Source organism: Papio anubis, unplaced genomic scaffold (assembly GCF_008728515.1).
Source record: "Papio anubis isolate 15944 unplaced genomic scaffold, Panubis1.0 scaffold263, whole genome shotgun sequence".
NCBI lineage: Eukaryota > Metazoa > Chordata > Mammalia > Primates > Cercopithecidae > Papio > Papio anubis.
Window position 1 is genome coordinate 83189 of NW_022162709.1, and position 20516 is coordinate 103704.

General features: G+C 33.6%; 1 long non-coding RNA gene across 1 annotated transcript in view; it reads right to left on the reverse strand.

Moving 5' to 3' along the window:
- LOC116272929 overlaps positions 1-18292 on the reverse strand; it is a 30597-nt gene extending 12305 nt beyond the window's left edge. Inside the window, exon 1 of the long non-coding RNA XR_004181452.1 lies at positions 18077-18292. This is a non-coding gene — a long non-coding RNA (uncharacterized LOC116272929). The remainder of the gene's footprint in view (positions 1-18076) is intronic.
- Positions 18293-20516: the final 2224 nt, after the last annotated feature.

A 20516-nucleotide genomic window follows, 5' to 3' on the forward strand; every position in this document is an offset into this window, starting at 1 on the left:
CTATACAATATTTTAGATTTTGACAGCACCTCACAGGTTGCAGTCTCAGGTAACAAGACAGTTTGTGACAAAACCAAAAAATGTTTCTCATAATATACTTTTGCAATATTCTACCAAGATCCCTAAGTAAATGGTTGGTACACATTTGGGCCTGATGAATCACTGAGATGTATTATCCAGAAAAGAAGACAATATCACTCATGGCTAATTAGGGCAATCATTGATTTCTTCATGAAGGAGGAACTGAGGCTTGAGTGATGAATAAAGTTTTTTGAGGTAAAGTCATGAGGACAAAAAAGCAGAAGTAAACATTCTGTAAGTGAGGGAGATGCATCAAAGGTAGCAATTTTGAGGTAAGCTGAAATGGGAAATACTGAGAGTAGAGTAGGTACAGTTCAGGAACTCTGAGGTAGCTCAAGCAGCAATGTTTACACTGAATCTGGCAGACATTAAGTGACAATTACATTGTAAATATCCTGCAGTAACATGCCTATGTTTCTAAGAAGTCAATGCTTCCTCTATGTTGGAATCTAAAGAGATTTATGAACAGCACTCTACAGTGATCATTACATACAATACTTGTCCAAACATGTCATCAGTACGACTCTCTTCCTCCAGTGAAAGATTTGTAATCTATATGATTTTTATAAGTATCCCTCTCTGACTTCCAGATCTTGTCAAGGCAGCATCATTTTTCTTCTCCCACATGGCTGACAAGAAGTTGAAACTTGGCTACTTTTGTTAGAAGTTAAGTTTTAATACTCAAATATTTGGAGTTAGAGTTCCAAAGATTATTTCATGACTCTATTACTAAATTAAATTATAAAACTGAAAGAAAAATGCATAAAAGTTCATTTTTTTATTTTATTTTTTATCATACTGTAACTTCTGGGGTACATGTACAGACTGTCCATGTTTGTTAGATAGGTATACACGTGCCATAGTGGTTTGCTGCACCCATAAATTCGTCATCTACATTAGCTATTTCTCCTAATGCTATCCCTCCCATAGATGCCACCCCACAACAGGTCCAAGTGTGTGATGTTCCCCTCCCTGTGTCCATGTGTTCTCATTGCTCAACTTCCACTTATGAGTGAGAACATGTGGTTTTTGATTTTCTGTCCTTGTGATAATTTGCTGAGAATGATAGCTTCCAACTTCATCCATGTTCCTGCAAAGGACATGAACTCATCCTTTTTATGGCTGCATAGTATTCCATGGTGTATATGTGTCACATTTTCTTTATCCAGTCTATCATTGATGGGCACTCGGGTTGGTTCCAATACTTTGCTATTGTGAAGAGTGCTGAAATAAACATACTTGTGCATGTGTCTTTACAGTAGAATGATTTATAATCCTTTGGGGATATACCCAGTAATGAGATTGCTTGGTCAAATTTTATTTCTGGTTCTAGATCCTTAAGGAATCTCCACACTGTCTTTCACAATAGTTGAACTAATTTACAGTCCCACCAACAGTGTAAAATTGTTCCTATTTCTCCATATCCTCTCCAGCATTTGTTGTTTCCTGACTTTCTCATGATCACCGTTCTAACTGGTGTGAGATGGCATCTCATTGTGGTTTTCATTTGCATTTCTCTAATGACCAATGGTGATGAGCTTTTTTTCATATGTTTGTTGGTCACATAAATGTCTTATTGGATTAAAAACTTAAACATAAGACCTAAAACCATAAAAACCCTAGAAGAAAACCAAGGCCATACCATTCGGGACTTAGGCATGGCCAAAGACTTCATGACTAAAACACCAAAAACAATGACAACAAAAGCCAAAATTGACAAATGAGACCTAATTAAACTAAAGAGCTTCTGCACAGCAAAAGAAACTACCATCAGAGTGAACAGGTAACCGACAGAATGGGAGAAAATTTTTGCGATCTATTCATCTGACAAAGGGCTAATATCCAGAATCTAAAAATAACTTAACAAATTTACAAGAAAAAAATAACCTCATCAAAAAGTGGGCAAAGGATATGAACAGACATTTCTCTCAAGTTCCTTTTTAAAATGACTCAGTCTCTCTGTGCCTAAAACTACATGTAATCAGAATATAATTAACTTCCCATACCAAAAATATAATTTTATTACTTAATGATAATGAATCTCAACCCAAAGGATAATAGACGTTCAGAGTTTTCCCTTTACATGTACTCACCAGAAACAACAACAAGGACAATACCTTTTGTACTTTTAATTGCCATATGTAGATTCAGTATCTCAACTCAGAGGATTTGAGGATTATGGTATCTCAGCTTTGAAAATGAAACTTGCAGATGATAGAAACAGACAACCTTTTTGTGGGTAAGCTGTAAACAATTTTTCATGAAAACAAGTCAGCACGTTATAGTCTCCCTTTCTCTTTCAAAGATAATGGCATTTACCCCTTTTATTTCATTGCTGGATTGTTGAATTAGACTTTAAACTCTAACCTCACCTTTTTCCAACCCAAACAAATCAGCCTCCAGAAATGTCTTCCTAAAATGGATTTTATCATTCTAACTCACTGCATAAAAATCAATCAAAACAAACAAGAAAAAATATCTCCCACACACAAATATGTGACTTACCATTGCCTATAGAATAAAGCATGAATTTAGTTAAATAGTACTCAAGATCATTCATAATATGGCTACACTTAGAGCCCCTTAGCAAATGTCATTGTCACAGGTTTTTACTTACTCTTCACACTTGATGAGCAAGTGGATAACTTTAAATCTTTGCTCAGGCTTCTTTTTGCCCCCAAATGATCATAAAATATTATTTTATAAACTCCCAAGTATCATTTAATAAGCAGTTCAAGTTATAAATCCCCGAAGATGATAAATTTTGTGTTGAAAAGCTCTATGCAGTCATTTTATACTCCCAACTCTCCTGCCTCCCCTTTCCACTGAGAACATCACTGGACAATGCCAGAGTGAATGAAAATTTGACTCATCTTCAAATAGCCTTTTGGTGATGCATAACTAATAGGAAGAGCTGGGAGATTTTCCAGTCACAAAATAAAAGAAATAAAATCCCCCAAGAAGACAAAATGTTGTATAACATTCTGAACTAGCTTCCCTAGAAATCCTCCTTCCAACAAATGCTCATTTGGAAATCTGGAAGGTTTTTACGGTTACTATAAAAAATCAGATTCTGCCAAATTTTCATTGTTGTTCCTCTTACTATTTGTGTGCTAAGCATGACAAATGAAGAGGCAGACAGAGAAGATGGATGAAATTAGAAGGCTGGAGACTGTTTTCTTAAACAAATAAGATGTGTCATAGAACGTGGTCAACAGATTAACTTTGATGAATCATAGTGAAGGTGTATGAGTGAGCATGAAAATAATGAATCTTTGCTTGTCACCTTCTCTGACTCATAGATAATCTTTTGACTATGGCTGTCAAATACATACACAAACACAAAAAGTTTTATCACACTGATGTATTCTTTGCCTCATTCCTCTTCCTGGATTAATTATTGAAATTTCGTTCTTTTAATTCTTCCTGGCAAAACCTGAAATGGAATTGTGACTCTTGGAAAGAGACAAATAGTGCTGTTTCACATAAGAGATTTCATGACAAAGAAGAATAAGGTTAAAACCCATGGGTGAAGGAATCTATGTTTAGTCAATATTTAAATTCTTAAATCTACTAGCTTTGTGGCCTTGGATGACTCAATTTTCCTTAATCTCAATTTTCATATTTTTAAAACGAGGAACAAGTTTGCTCATCAATATTTGTAAGGAATAAATGAGGAAATATATTTAAAACACCTATCTCAGTGCCACTCAACCCACTGTGATCTGTATTAGATATTGTAGCAGCAATGATAATGATGAACATAAGGATCAATATATAGGCAATAATGACAGCAGCAGGCATGTTAACAAGGTTCACTCACTTTGCCCTTAATAAAGATGTACCAGGTGATGACTGTGTGCCAGGTGCTTTGTGGGACCCAGGTACATGGTAGAGAACAACCCAGAGACAATGCAGACCAAAATCATCACTGACTACAAGAACATTTGGCTCTTTCAAGCAGCTTTCCCATAGTTTAAGACACATATTTTGATCTCAAATATTTAAGAAAAAATTCACTAAGTGAATTATGTTTTGTAGGAAGTCAGAACATGTTTCTCTTTGTTAGTATGGCTGTCAATGTTATCTCCAAACAAAGCACTGATTTAGAGATTGGTCTGAGTAGTTGGTTATGATTATGGTTTTAAATGCTAACATATTAAATCTCAATATCTAGAGATTTTGAGATTTTTATCTTTCAGATGAACATTAGAAATTTGTGAGGTCATAAATGTCAACAAATGGACAATTAAGATGTACTATCAAATGTTTCAAGGGCTATCATGCAGGGAGAAGGGTTAGGCATATCTATTCCTTGAATGATGTGCCTAGGACAAGAGAGAGGTCAGACTGGGACAATGGAAAGAACAACATGTCTTAAATTGAGAGACAGTCCAAAATAAAATGAACTGGAAATGTTGATATTAAACCAAAACAGCCACAATCTTAGGCTATTTTCATGAAATGGATGGGTTCAGTCACCTCTGAGACCTACACCAAATTTGAAATTCCATGAGATTTTATGAAATAGAGTAGGTATGCCAATTTAGTGTTCAAGTTTCACAAGTTATTTTCTAATGCTTGACAATGATGCTTTATTTTTTAAGTCTACATGAGAAGTTGCTGAAAATTTGAATAACGAAGTTTACATGCTGCTCATGTTTTTTAAGAGTCATCATTAACACATAAAGAGATAATAAAATTAATCACACAGGAAATCTGTATTTAACAAGTAATTATAAAGCAGTAGATACATAATTTAATATACACCATCTATTTAAATGTCAACACAATTCTGTAGGGTGCATAATATTAATGGTGTTTTACATATGAATGCCAATATAGATATTATCAGGAAATAATAATTGTATATGTTTCTTTTTCATCAAGGAAATCAGTACAGGTGGCATGATAAGAAACAATAAAATAAACTATATGGTATGTGAATTGAAAATGTATAACCTAGTGGAAAGAACATGTGCTTTGTAAACAGGGAGACATGGGAGTATATTCAGGCTACATTTTCTTCCTGTTTAAGATATATAAAGTTGAAGTAATAATGTTCATCTTACAAGATATTTGAAGATAAATTGAGTCCCTAGGCAGTGAGAGGTACAGGATCTGCATTAAGAAAGTTTAATATTGAATCTGGTTTCTTCACCTGTTCTTTGTCTGACTGTCCTTCATGTTTATCATTTATTTAATAGGGAAAGGGAATTGTATTCATGGAATTTTTGTGAGGGTTAAATAAAGACAAAGAACCTGGAATAAAGCCCCAGATACACATTACATGTTCAAGAAATCATATGTATTTTTATTATCATGGAACACTCTCTGAAATTAGATATTGAACAAGTGGTGATTGTTTATATAACGATTAATGTGGCCCATTCAGTTTTGGAAGAAATGCTGTTCTACCTTAACTTGCTCAGATGCATTTGCATTAATGCAATGCCATCCACATGACACTGAATAAAATGATATGATCCAATTGTACACAAATATAAATAATAATTAAAATGATAAACTCTTTTTCTTATAAAACATATAAACAAACAATAACTATATATTACTAGTGGCTATAACATGCTGAAGGAGACACCTCTCTCTTCTCTTTCCCTTTCTCTCTTTTACTATGTTGGTGTGAAAATATATTCACATAGATATTTTGGAAAATACTGATAAATGGCTTTAAATATTTTCACAATTTAGTGTACAGTCATCCCTCAATGTATCTGGGGATTTCTTTCATCATCCCAGACAGATACCAACATCCATGGATGCTCAAGTCTCTTAAATAAAAAGATGTTATATTTATATATAATCTACACATGCCTTCCTATATACCTTAAATCATCTCTCGATTAATTATAACATCTAATATAATAGGAATGTGATGTAAATAGTTGGTATACTATATTTTATTTGTTTTATTTTCTGTTGTATGTTTTTCCAAATATTTTTGATTCATGGTTGGTTAAATCCACAGATGTAAAACCCAGGCAAACAGAAGGCCCATTTTATTTTAATTTGGGGTCTTTTCTCTCTGAAAAAAAAAAAAATACAAAATTTAAAACAAAACTAAATGAACAAACAAAAAAAGAAAATAAACTGAGCACAAAGAAGTATTCATTATGGGGATTTGTATAACAGAAATAAAACAAGATATTGGTCAAATAAAAATATGCTGACTAAATAATGATAAAATATTTTGTGGTCATGAAGACAATGTTTTTAGAATGTTTATTAATATAAAACTGCTTAATCTGGTATCATATAATATGAAATTATATAGAAAATATTACACTAATACAAAGCAAGAAATGTATATAAGACTGACAAAAATAAAATACATTAAACTCAGCATTGTCAAATATCATAGCACAATGATAAAGTTGGAGAGGGAAAGGCACACAACTTTATTGGTGTGCTTTGACTTTTTTGTTGGTTTTCTTTTCTTTTCTTTTCTTTCCTTTCTTTCTTTCTTCCTTTTTTTTTTTGTTTGTTTTTTTTTTTGTTTGTTTGTTTGTTTGTTTTAGGTCTTGCTCTGTCACACAGGCTGGAGTGCACTGGTGTGATGATAGCTCACTTTAGCCTCAACCTCCCCGGCTCCAGTAATCCTCCCACCTCAACCCTTCAGGTATCTGAGAGTACTGGCAAATGCCACCATATGCAGATAATTTTTTTTTTTTTTTTTTTTTTTTTGTATTATAGAGGCAATGCTTCAACATGTTTCCCAGGCTGGTCTCAAACTCCTGTACTCAAGTGATCTGCCTACCTAGGCCTCCCAGAGTGCTGGAATTACAGTTATGAGCCACCGTGCTTGGCCCTGGAGGTTGGTTCCAAAATAACACTTAAAGCCTACCTATCTGTTTGGCCATTCTTGTAACTGTCTATGTCTGTCTTTATCATTTCTATATCCACTATTACTACCTCTCCCTCTTTCCCTTCCTCCTCCTCTCCCTTCTTCCCCCTCCTCTCCTTTCTTCCCCCTCCCTTTTTCCCTTCCTTTCTCCTGTCTCCCTCCTTTTTCTTCTCCCATCCCTCTGTTTTTCTTTTTTTTTGTTTTTCCTTTCTTCTTTTTCCCTTTTCTTGAGGGGCATGACTGATATGTCACTTTCCAATGATATATTACCATCTATAGTAATAACTGCATATCTGTGTACAGCTGGCATATGGGGTAATATACAGGTTCATAAAAATATAACATTTAAATTTGAAAAGAGCCTAAAAACTTAAGGTCTTCATTCCATATCCATTTCAAACTCAAATTCTTTTTCTTGAACTAAAGCAAAAGTTCAGATATGATTTCTCTTTATGCATGTATAATTAAAGAATATAATTTTACTTGGGAAAGAATGGATAGAGATGTAATAAGTTGTAGTGAATTATGGATTAATTATTCAAAAGAATCATTTTCTGTCTAAAAAAAGAAAAAAATATCAAATATTAGTCCAGAGAATTATTTAAAACAATACAAAGAGTAGTACAAGTCTTCAACATACCTTCATCATCTCAATTAAGTAAAATTCAACCTAATTAGTAAAGTAGCCAAGATCTGGAAATTCAAGTAATAAAATATGAAAATTAATCAGGAAAGCACGCACAAATTCAACTGCTTCAATATGCAGTTCACCCATTTAATTATACAGGAGAGCTAGGGAGAAACACAGCTGGGTCTGTAAATTATAAAGTGGGATAAGGCACAAATACATCTATTAAAATGATTAAACACTGCCTCTCAGATACACATCTTCACCAACAGCTCTAGAATAACCTGTTTCTGTGATTTCTGGTAATAAACTGCCAACTGACACAATATTATCATATAACCACAAAAGCAATCATTGTAACAACAAAAGTATGTAGTTGAGACAAACCTTGCCAATTACATAATCTCTGTGTGTGAAAACGAACACACAGTCACAACATAGCGCAGGAGACTCTAATCCTGTGATGTCTCTAGTCACAGTAAGGCAGCAAGAATAAGCTTTGGAGTCATGCACAAATGAACTTGAGTCCAAACTCTATTTCCTACTATCTGTGATAATGTGGGTAAGTTCATGAACATTGGTATCTTATTGGAAAATAAAATTAGATACCAATAACAATGAAATAGAAAAAGTCAAATTTTGACATTGCAGAAAATAAATCAACAAAAAATAGATTACTATATTTCAGCAATATTTCAGATAAAAGTTTAATTTGCAAAACAGACAAAACATCCAATGACAAAATAAATCATCCTGTGATAGAGTGAGGGAGAAATAGAAAAAAGAAGAGGAAGAAACAAGAAGAGGAATGGGGAAAAGAGGAGGATGAGGATAAGATAGAAGATAAAAGATTAATGGTAAATCCACTAATATGTTAGTTATTTGGCTTTTTAGTCTATATCATTTTTCTTTTTATTTATACTGTTGAAAACTTCATCACAGAACAGCATTTGCCTATGGCAAAGTGAGAAATACCAATTTAATCTCATTTTATCTCATTTGTTAGATGATGATAATGATAGTTACCTTCAAAATGTTTATATCACAGTGAAATGAGATAATAAAGGTAATCACAGCAATGTGAATAAAGAGATAGTCCATATTAGGTTAAAATTTGCTACTATCTGAATACTTATGTCCCCCCAAAATTTATATGTTGAGATCCTAACTCACAAGGTGACGGGATAAGGCATTGGAGCCCTGGGGAGGTGATTAGGTCATGAGGGTAGAGCCTCATGAAAGGTACTAGCATCCTTACAAAAGAGGCTTCAGAGACATCATCTTACCTCTTCTGCCATGTAAAATTACAGTGAGAAGATGGCTTTCCCTAAGCAAGTGGGCCTTACCGAACACCAAATCTGTCAGTGCCTTGAATGAAAATTTCCTAGCCTCTAGAACTGCGAGAAATAAATTTTCTATTGTTTATAAACCACCCAGTCTATGGTATTTTGTTATAGCAACTCTAATGAATGAAGACAAATTCTTTTTATCTTCATTTGTTGTATGAACTTGGGAAAGTTATTTCGACTTACTGAGGTTCTGATTTTTTATCTGTAAGCTAGACAAAATAATACCCACCTCAATCAGATGCCAGGAGAGTTGATTACATTTTTAAAAAACATGCCAAGGTTCCTAATGGAATATCTTGCATATATTAGGTGCTCAATTTAGGTTCTATCTTTCACCTCCCTTTTTCAGTTTTCCCTTCCTTCAATCAAAATTTCTCTATATTGGCAATAAGTTTGATTCCTATCTTAGAAGGAACTGATATTCACTTAAGTTTACACTTCTGTGGTCAACATATTAATTCTGATCATTACAAAATCTTGATATTGCCAAAGAATTTATTGCTGGAGTTTTCCCCCCCAGTTCTCTGTTTCTCTTCCTCTCCTCCATTTGTGTTTATGATTTAACAGGGTAAGAAAATCGTGTCAGTAACCAAGCATTCATCCTGCCTTGAGTAACTTTTACCTTGAAGGATGACTTTTATTCTTTTTTTCCCCACTGAAAGCAGAAACATCAGCTCAGTCAGCCCATCTAATTTAACTACGGCATTCAAATGCTTCAGAAGGTTTTCATTATGATACATGTATGTGTTTGCCTTCAGTGCAGATATCCCATTTGGGAATTATTTATGGAAATAAAGTAGTATATTTAGAATGACTTTTTCAAAAGGTCATGATGACTGAATTTACAATCACTGAAATGATTACAAAAAGATAATGTTCTCTTTTGCTTTATTTTATTTTTTATTTTTATTTTTAATTATACTCTATTCCTGCCCTCAGAAATAAAGAATAAAACTTTAAGAATTAAAGCAGATGGAATACGTTTTCAGAAATTCATTGTCAAATTTTCATTTACTTTGTATCGCTGACCTTGCCAATTGCTATGACTTTGTTATTGTTATTAAACACTTCTTTTTACTTCACTAAAGAGATTAGTCATATCTCTTATGCTCTTACTCTAAAAGATTAAAATAACTCAGAATAATTAATGCAAATATACAACTGGTAAACTTGAAATTATACCAACAAAAACTATTTTTGACAAATACAAAAATCCAGTTCATTCTCCATATTTAAATAAGAGACGGGACAAGCTATAGGCTAAAAGTAAGCAAAATTTTTATAATATTACAAAAGAGAAAAAAAGTTAAATTGAGTACCATGCTACTCAATATTAGAGACACCAATATGTTTTGGCTGAATTTTTCTGTGATGCCAATTTATGTAGGAAATTGATTTTTTACATTTATTACAGAAAAATATTTTAGTGCTGGTTTAATAAGTTAATATTAAACGGAAAAGCAAGAAGTCAAAAGATTGAGAATGTAACATTAAATCAAGACAATGACTCCACATTCAGTTGATGGAGCCAATGGTAGGAGTGGTCGACTGGAAGCGAGGCAAGTTCTGACATCAATGTCCCCGAAGCAGGTGCCTCTGGGCAAGTCACACTCCCTTTCTGAACCTTAATTTACAATACAAATATTACTATAGCCTTTGCCCTCAAATTACATATTATCTAATTCAAAATGAGAACCTTATACAAATAATCAAAATACAAGGTGTACTGTGATAATGGACAAAATACATTCATCCAGCAAGGATGATTGAAACCCAGAGAAGGAAGTCCTTATGTGTCTCATAGGTAAATGGGAGGGGTAAAATAATTATTTATCAGATTATGCTTTGTGTTTTCACGTTATTGTTTGGCCAGTGATTTTTATAATAAATATTAACATGGTTACTGGGTTATTTTCATTTACCATATTAATAGATTAACCATTTTTCTTAAGCTTTCCATACTATTTATGGAAATATACCAAATTAGGTTAACATGTTTGGATGCTTAAATTAAGGTGTTATAGAAAAGTAAACATGGAGATTTATATGAATAAAATATAACATTTTTCCAAAGACCATTGGAAGCTATCTATCATTCCTACATTATTTGGAGGGATTCCTGCTTCTTCTTGAAAAAAATAGCACAGTAGGACAATAAAAAATGCTTTTAAAGAAGCCAACTTCTTCAGATGGTCTGATGGAATGTAGCCCAGAATAACAATGGTGTGTGGTCTCTAAGTCCAATTACAGCAGGGCATGACCTGCCTAGAAAATTATGTTAACCAAGCATTGGATCCACCAACAACTCATCCAGACCATCAAATGCCGCAAAATGCATGTTGGATATAATAACGAACTAGATTTCTTATATCTCAGCCAAAATTGTTTTAACATGAAAAAGCTGGCATAATTTTCTACTTGCAGCTCTAGAATTTATTTTCTGCACATTTTCTCCTCTCATTTCCCTAGGCAATATTTTTCTGTTGAATAGACTCCCTTTGGTAAGGGACTTGCAAGCAGATGTAACGGCAGGAAATTGAGCTAGTGCTCCCAGTGCTAAACATAAGCCATCCTTGTTTTTCATTTCCTCAGCACAGTAAGAAAAATTAAATGTTTGCTACTTATAGAAGTCAGAAATATTGCAAAACACATTTACATTGAGTATTAACTCTTAATTCCTAAATGAAAATTAAAATACAATGTTCAATGTCTTTAATTCTTGATATGCTATTAAACAATATGAGGCACATTTGCAAGCTGCAGGAAAATGGGATGGAGTAGATACATCCTTTGCTTTCTCAATGTGACTCCAATATTATAATTTAAATAAAGCAGCTTTTAGAGTAACTTGTACATACCCCAAACTGATAGTCAAATACGCTGCTAAGAATTTAGCGATCCATTTCAAGTTTCTTAAGTCTTCTTTAAAAAGGAACAAGGAATCTGAGGGCCATTTCCTAAGTGACCCTGCCTGGTTTACATAAGGCATAGGCAGGAAGTGGAACAAAGCAACAAAGATATCTAAAAATAAGCATGTTTTATCATTTCAAGTTTGATTCTTTGGCCACAGAATATTTTGAGACTTTGAGTATTAAAACTTCAGAGCTACTTCTTAAAAGGAACTAATAAGGATATCTATGATGTGGTTGAACATGACATATTTAATATCTATATATTTATATAATAATCATAATAAACCTGTAATAAATGAATAACAAAATTTCTCAAATTACAGTATCACAATCTCAGCTGACTGCAACCTCTGCCTCCCAGGTTCAAGCGATTGCCCTGCCTCAGCCTCCCGAGTAGCTGGGATTACAGGCGCCTGCCACCACGGCCAGCTAATTTTTTGTATTTTTACAAAAATACAAAAAGAGACGGGGTTTCACCATATTAGCCAGGATGGTCTCTATCCTGACCTTGTGATCCGCTCGCCTTGGCTTCCCAAAGCACCGGAATTACAGGCATGAGCCATGGTGCCTGGCAATTTCTCAAAGTGTTTAACATTAAAAAATATTGACAGAAGAAAATCTATGTGGGATTATTACAATAATATACATTCCTGGGCTCTTTCCCTGACCAATGGATTAATAATACATGGGAATAATACATAAGCAGTTTTCCCAGTTGACTTGGTGATTCTTAGTATGCTAAAATTTGAAAAATCTTCCTCTACCTTATATTGATAAAGGGATCTGAATACAAAGTCCCTTCCCAGAGCAACAATGTTAGGAAACAGCAAAGTCAGTATCCACATCTAGATTTTATGTAGTTCCCATGCCTTATCTTCTATGTTATTCAGTCTCAGGTATGACCAACAGGAATCAAAATGCGTAATCTTTCTTATCTATTTACTGAGAGACTGCATGGGGTCCTATCAGCTGTCAGGGAAGTGAGGTTGTTGATAATTATAGAATCCTGAAATTGAAAGAGATGCTAACATGATCAGTCTATTCTTCCACACTAATGCCTCAATTCCTGACTATATTCCAGAATGGCTGTTTTTCATTATTCTATCACGTATTATGGTACTTCTGCCAACTGCTAATTCTAGTTTCAGATACTTTTCATAAAGAGTTCATTTTTATATTTGACTAAAATATTATTCTTCCTATAGCTGTTCCTACTAACTGCATCTGGTTCTGCTGTGTAAAGTAGCACTGCATAAGGCTACTCATTACAAATACATTGCAAATACAATTACAGTATTTAAGCTTGCTTTGGTCATATTTTAAGTTTTTTCATTTGATAAATTAATTAAAGTACATAATTCAAAATATTTATTGAGGTTTTGTGTGAGAGGTATAGCTTTGCATAAAGGAATGGAAAGTAGTAATTATTGAGAGCTTGCTATGCTAGTCATATGCTAATTGTTAAGCTGTGCTATCTCACTGGATCCTTTGGACGAGCTATATTAAGCAACAGATATTCATCTCTCTTTTTCAGAGGAGAAAAAGCAGTCTTAAAAGGGTTAAATATTCATGATTACACTGCTGGAAACTGGTTGAAACATAAATTAACACAAACCTTCAATTCTAATTTTTTTCTTCAGCCTTCTACCTCAAGCGTTAGAAAACACTTTCCATTCATCATTATTGAACCTCAAAGTGTTACTTCTAAAATGAGACAGAATTTATCAGCGTAGATTGATAAGCAAAATTTGATAAGAGATTTGTCTCCTTTATTCTGGATGTAGCATCATAACTGCTTAAAATCAGCACTGCAACTACCTATAGGTGATGTGCAAATCTCATCACGGTTTTACTCAGAGCTCACAGTCACTTAAAACTCCTCATTCTGATGGATCAATAAACAAAAAATACTTGCATTTATATATACTAGCAGTTAACAATCTGGAAATGCAATTAAAATATTACATTTGCAATAGTATGAAAAAGAGAAAAGTACTTCAGAAAAATAAAGACAAAAGAAATGCAAGACTTACACCCTGAAAAACTATCAAACATTGCTGAAAGAAATTTTAAAAGATTAGAGTAGGCCAGGCACAGTGGCTTACGCCTGTAATCCCAGCACTTTGGGAGGCCAAGGCGGGTGGATCACGAGGTCAAGAGATCGAGACCATCCTGGTCAACATGGTGAAATGTTGTGGTCAGTTATTTTTGGACAAAGATGCTAGAGAAGTTCAATTTTAAAAAAGGTATTCCTTAAAAACATGTTATAAAGACGGGGACAACTGAATAACAACATGCAAATAATAAATGCAAAACCTTACCTAACACCATCCACACACACACACACACACACAAAATTGAAGTAGAATATTGATCTAAATGTAAGAAATAAAAGCAAACACATTATAAAAGAAACCATGAGAAAACAAAACAAAACAAAAACTGTATGCTTAAACAGGTAAATATTTCTTTAGATATATCAAAAGCATGAAGAACAAAATGACGAATTGAACTTTATTGAAATTAAAAGCTTCTGTGTTTCAGAAGACACGAATTAGGACTTCAGGTACTGCTCTGACACATAAAGGTCTTAGAAGTCTCCACTTGCACCTTCACAACAAGCAAAAGCTTGAAGGGTCTGATAATTAATAACTTTTCTTAGATGTATCAAAGAGTTAATGTTGCAGAAAAACTACCACCCCAAAAACTGGGGACACCGTGAATACACAGAACACAGACAAGCTACCTGAGTGAAAGCTGCTGGAGCCAGTAGTTGATGGGAACATTGTTGTAATACGTTTAATACATTTCTGGAGGCCAAGTATGGACTACCATGAAATATAAAAACTCCTAGAGGCTTAGTTTAAGGTAGGGTGAGCCCTCACTACTGAGAATTTTACCTTTCAGAGAACCATGAGGTTTTAATAGTGAAGATGTGAGAATAGAGAAGCACCACTTGTGTTTGTTCAAAGGGGGAAAGAATGTACCCATTTTTCAGTATAAGCATAAACTTATAATCAAATCCAGCAATTCTACATCTAGGTGTCTACTCAACAGAGATTAAAACATATACAAAGTGGTTTATGCAAATGTTCATAGCATCATTTTTTCATAATAGCTACAAATTTAAAATAAGCCAAAATACATCAACTGGTGAATGGATAAAGAACTGTGGTACACCATACAATAAAATGTTTTCCAGCAATAAAAAGGTACAAACAAATACAAAAAGAAACTGTGTTTGTGGTTGCCTGAGGCTTAGTAGGGACAGGGACTCATTGTAAAAAAAAAAAAAAAAAAAAAAAAAAAGCATGTGGGATCATATTAGGGAGATGAAAATGTTCTGAAACTGGATTACAGTCCTGGACTCAGCAAATCTGATGAATGATTGAAACATGCACTTATATGGGTGAATTTTTATGGTATGTAAGTTATATCTCAATAAAGCTATTTTAAAAATTATATTTTTCAAAAACAATTAGCTTCATTGTGCCTTTTACCCATTCTAATTATTAACAGAGTACCCATCTCTTCTGTTCAGAAGTAAATAGAAAAATGTTAACCAAAAATATCACCTACTCTAGTTTTCTTTCTTGATAATGATGATGCAATTATTTCAGTCAATAAAACATATATTTGGGGCTCATGTTACCTATATCTTCATTTGATCACAGAATCCTGTGGCTCTCTCTTTGAAATAGACTTTTCATTGCTTGCTCCCAGTTGTTCCCTTGATTGTCTAAATTCAGGTTCCTATTTAATCTCACTTTAATTATTTTTAAAATTTGCTAATTCAGTGGTTTTTGGATTTCTGAATTCATTACAACTGAAAATCAAATTAAAACAAGAAATAGGAATAAAGCTACTATCAATTAATTATTAAGTAAGGACATTAAAAACAAAGTAAAACTACATTATATCCTACTTTTTGTCTTTGTATAAAACTAAATAGCATTCATTCAATATCTGATTAAAGGAAAATCATATAAAGGCATAGGCTAAGATTCCAAACACACCCAAAATAAAATATAAAGGTAGGAATGTGATAAATAATTTTATTTTGTGATTTTGAAAAATGAAATTAAATTCTGCTTTCTTATTCAATTTGGGCATTCAATAAAGCAACCCAAATTGGAGCTTAAGTCTCTAGGTTGGTAGAGTCAGTATTTTTATATTGCTACATTAAATGGAAGCAATACATTTCACGATATTTAATACAAATCAGAATATTATGGCTAAATTTAGACAAGGTAAAAAATAAAGTCTCTCTAGTTTTATTTATTTAAAATGTCCAGATTAATTGCTCAGAATCTGACTTTCTAAAAGCTCCCCAGATGGTTCTTATGAATGGGTAAATCTATTATTAGTGAAAAATAACCTATATCTTTGAATCATCTGGAGGAATGACACAACTAATGTCTAGACCTTACCCACTGAGGTGCTGAGGTAATTTTTCTGCAATGGGTCGTGGGCATTAGTATTTTGTAAGTACTCTTCACTTGATACTATTCTGGAGACAGAGCTAAGAAGTACTGGTCTAGAACTTGAAAACTGATGCTCATGCATGTCCCACTAATTCCTATTACTCACACCTGGTTTATGTCACTCATTGTATTACTTTCTTCATTATTATCTATAATTGAATCTGCAGGCTCTGAATACTGAACACTCTATGTACTAAAAGGTGTAGCTTCTTAGGAGTAGAGACTCCAATAACACAAGTCTAGAGGACAGAAGTCAGGTTAGTGAAAGAACATTTATGTTTGTGTTGGTGGAGGCAGCTTTTCGAAGAGCCCCAGATCCAGACTGAGACCAGAACAAGACAGTAGCTGCTTCTGGAACTTACTGAGGACAGAAGAATTATCACTGACAAAGGAGAACAACAAAAGTAGAAGAGAGAAACAAATAATGTATGAATAAAACAATTTATGATTTGAAGCAGGCTTCAATAAGAAAAGTAGACCAGAATGTTGCTTTGGGGAATCCTAGCAAACCACACATAAATTTTCCATTTTGCCTCCAGTGAGAACATGTTTTTATGGAGTTTCAAAAATATATATCAAGAAATAAAAATACCATCCTTAAAATTAACATCATGGTCTTATCACTCGATTGAATACAAGCATTTGAAAACCTGAACTAGCTCCCTAGTCCAAACCAATCTCAGCTTGGGAATCCAAGGCCCCTCACTCTCTAGTCTTCAGTGATTGTTGTAGGCACATATCCCACCATTTTGGGTACTATGTATTTTTAGCCATACTGCTGTGATAGTCTCCTACCTCTGCAAATTTGCTCACTGTCAAAGACCTATCCATGCTTCAAACTACAGTAAAAATCTTCCTTCCTGCCCAAAGCCTTTTTGACTCTCTCCTCCTTTGGAAGTAAAATTCAAGCATTTTGTTTATACTTCTTATTAACTTTATCTTCTAAATTGTACAGTTTGGATACATGTTTAAATAAACAAAGAATTGAAGGTAAAACTGTTGAGTAATTCATTTTTCTTAATCCACTTTGGCAGCCAGAAGAGAAAAAAGAGATCACTTGTTTAACTTACTTTTCTGTTCCTCCTTATCATTATCATATATTTTTAGCTGCAGCCTGATTTCTTTCAAGCATAAATAGTTTCATCAGACACTTTTCAAGTTGGATTGAAGCCTAATTTTGAATCTGTTCAACACAATTGCTGTCATTTGCTGGTTCTCAAATCTAAATATAATAGATCCATTAGCTTAATTTTGCCAAAGTTCAAAACAAATAAAATTCCATCGCACTTTTAATGAGTGAAAAGACTCATTGAACAAATTCCATATTTCCTATCATTTGAAGGAAATGAATCTCCCTTCCTCTACCATGATGTCTCTGTATGCTGAGTGTATTTGCTTTACATGGAGAAATACATCCTATAAGTTTTTTTTGTTGGTTTTTGTTTTTTACATTTTAACAGCTTTCTATCATGTAACTGTGGGAATGACCACCTTGCTTAGCCTGTGGTCATCCTCTTACCTCTCTAACAACTCATATTCATAGTTGTCCTAAGAATCTGGTTGCAATGCTTACTGGAACACCTACTTGATTCAGACCAAAAGAACATTTACTTTCTTATATTTAAAAGTACAATCCTTAGATAGTAGATATTACATATAAGTAGTAAGTTTCATGGTAGCATGGATTAGAATTCTTAAAATGCTTATGCTTTGTTCTCATGTCTAATACTGTAAAAACCATCTTAAGTTTTTCTTACATCTTGAGAGTCACAGGCAGTGGTACGTGGATTTCTTTCCTTTGTTGACTCAACTTGAGAGCTCTCATTGTTTCCAGAAGCACTTTGTTGAGGCTTAGAAGAGACGAAAGGAGATAGAAAGAGATCATTAAATACAAGAGAAATAGTTTGAACAAATAGATCCAAATCATTATTGTAACACATGATATAATATTGTAGTAACATTGCAATCAAAATAAAACAATAAAATGGAAATTTGTATATATCAGAGACCATAAAATCTACCTTGAAAAATTCTCAACTTTGAAATTAAATAAATTATATTTAATTTTACATTAGTGATGTCCATTGGGATTATTTTCTTACTGAAAATATTTATTTCTTCCATAGTAAGATTTTATTTTAAGGATTCTAGTCCCTCACAAAGTATATATCCTGTCCTTTCTTTTTATTTTAACCCCCAGGATACGTAGAAATAATACATGAGAATGAAAATAACCTGTTTTTCTCGATAGGAAGAAAATGACTCGTAACACTTCATAATTTACATAGTTGATTATATTAACTCAAATTCTTTACTAACTAATCAAACTCTGCTTTATATTTCTGGAAACCCTAAATATTATTGTGGAATTCATCTCTCTAGAAACACAATTGAGAAGAAAAGAAGAAAAGAAAATTAAAGAAAAGAAAAGAAAAAGCTGTTTCCTACTTCTGGTCAGAGAAGGGTATACCATAATTGCTGGATATAAGTACCACTATAGGTAGGTTTAAGATTAGCCATTCAAACGTGCATGTGTTTCTTGGGAAGAGCTGATTTGAATATTAGCGTTACACTCAGCTCCTCAATCCACGAGGGTACTGTTTTAGGGCACAAAAAATAAACTAGTAAATGCTAATTTGCCTGCGTCTGAGACTTTGATCACAATACATCACAGGAGAGGAAGAAATTGGGTTTCTAACCATCAGGAGTGAAGGAAAACTAAGACACGGTCGGGAGAGAGTACTCAAATTTCACCCAGGTGTTTTTACCTGTACTACTTTCTACACAGCACTCTCTTGGTTTTTCACAGGCAAGTACATTCTTTAGCAGGAGAACATTTTTACAAAAACAATATCTTTATAAAACTAAAATCCAAGAATAGTTAATAAAGCTGATAGAATATTAAATGTAAAAAAAGAACATGAACAAAGCAAATAGAATATTAGAAAAACAGTAGAAAATAAAGTAACTAAGTTCACTAAAATTGATCCTATATAAAGTCACCCAAATGCTGGGCTCTGAGTATAACAATAAATAAATAGATAAAAAGTAAATACATTCTTCTTTATTTATACCTAAAGAAGTTTAACTTCATTGGGTGAAATCCAGAAGGCATTTAGTGTTTTCCACCTCCCATACTCCCTTTTTCTTTCCTGTCTTTCCTTTGTTTAGGAATCCTACATCTGACTTCCCCTCTAACTTCTCTAGGAAAAAAAAAAAAAAAAAAAAATTAAACAGGAAAACAAAAGTTCTTCTTTCTAATCCTATTAAATTTATTCAATAAGCTTTGGAGTTGCCCTTTAAATCAAGCCAATGAACAAGCCAGTGTTCTGTGTCAGATGCCTTTAGTAAATACAAAGATGACAAAGGGAGCATTTGGGTCTTCATAGAATTCACCTAATCTGATTGTTAGTCACATAAGTAACTCTAATATAAAACTTATTAAATACAAGGAGGCAGAACAGACTTGTATATATTTTAAAAGACTGATGGTCAATTCCATTTGGGGTAATAAGAAAAGTTCTAGTGAAGAGGGTTATTTTTGAAGTGGGTTGCTGAATAACTACGGCAAGAATGACGGAGGACATCCAGGTGAAGGAAAAAATTTAAGCAAACAAACAGAATGAGACTCAGTTGTTTATTTGTTGTTCTATAGGGCAGAAGGGGCAATAAGCATGATTAAAAATACTAAAAAGTAGAGAGGAGATCACAAAATTGAGCTACAAAGTTTATACTTAATTTAGCAGCCAAAGGAGGGCTGGGCACAGTGTCTCAGGCCTGTATTTCCAGCACATTGCGAGACAGAGGCAGGAGGATCTCTTGAGGTCAGGAGTGCAAGACCAGCGTGGAGAACATCATGAGTCTCCTGTCTCTACAGTTTTTTTTAATGTGGTAGTTTACACCTATAATCCTAGTTAATGAGGAGGCTGAGGCTGGAAGATGGCTTGAGTCCGGAAATTCTAGGCTACAGTGAGCTGTAATTGTGTCACTGCATTCTTGCTTGGCATAGACTCCAACTTAAAAAAAAAAAAAAAAAAAAAACCCAAAGTGGGGGTGGGGGGGTCCCTTGGATATTTCAAATCAGAGGTATGATGTGGCTAGAGCCCCTGTCAGAATGATATGGCAACAGTACATAGGCAAAAATGAAACAGAAGAACATGAGAGTGGGGAAACTAATACAGAAGCAATTAAAATGAC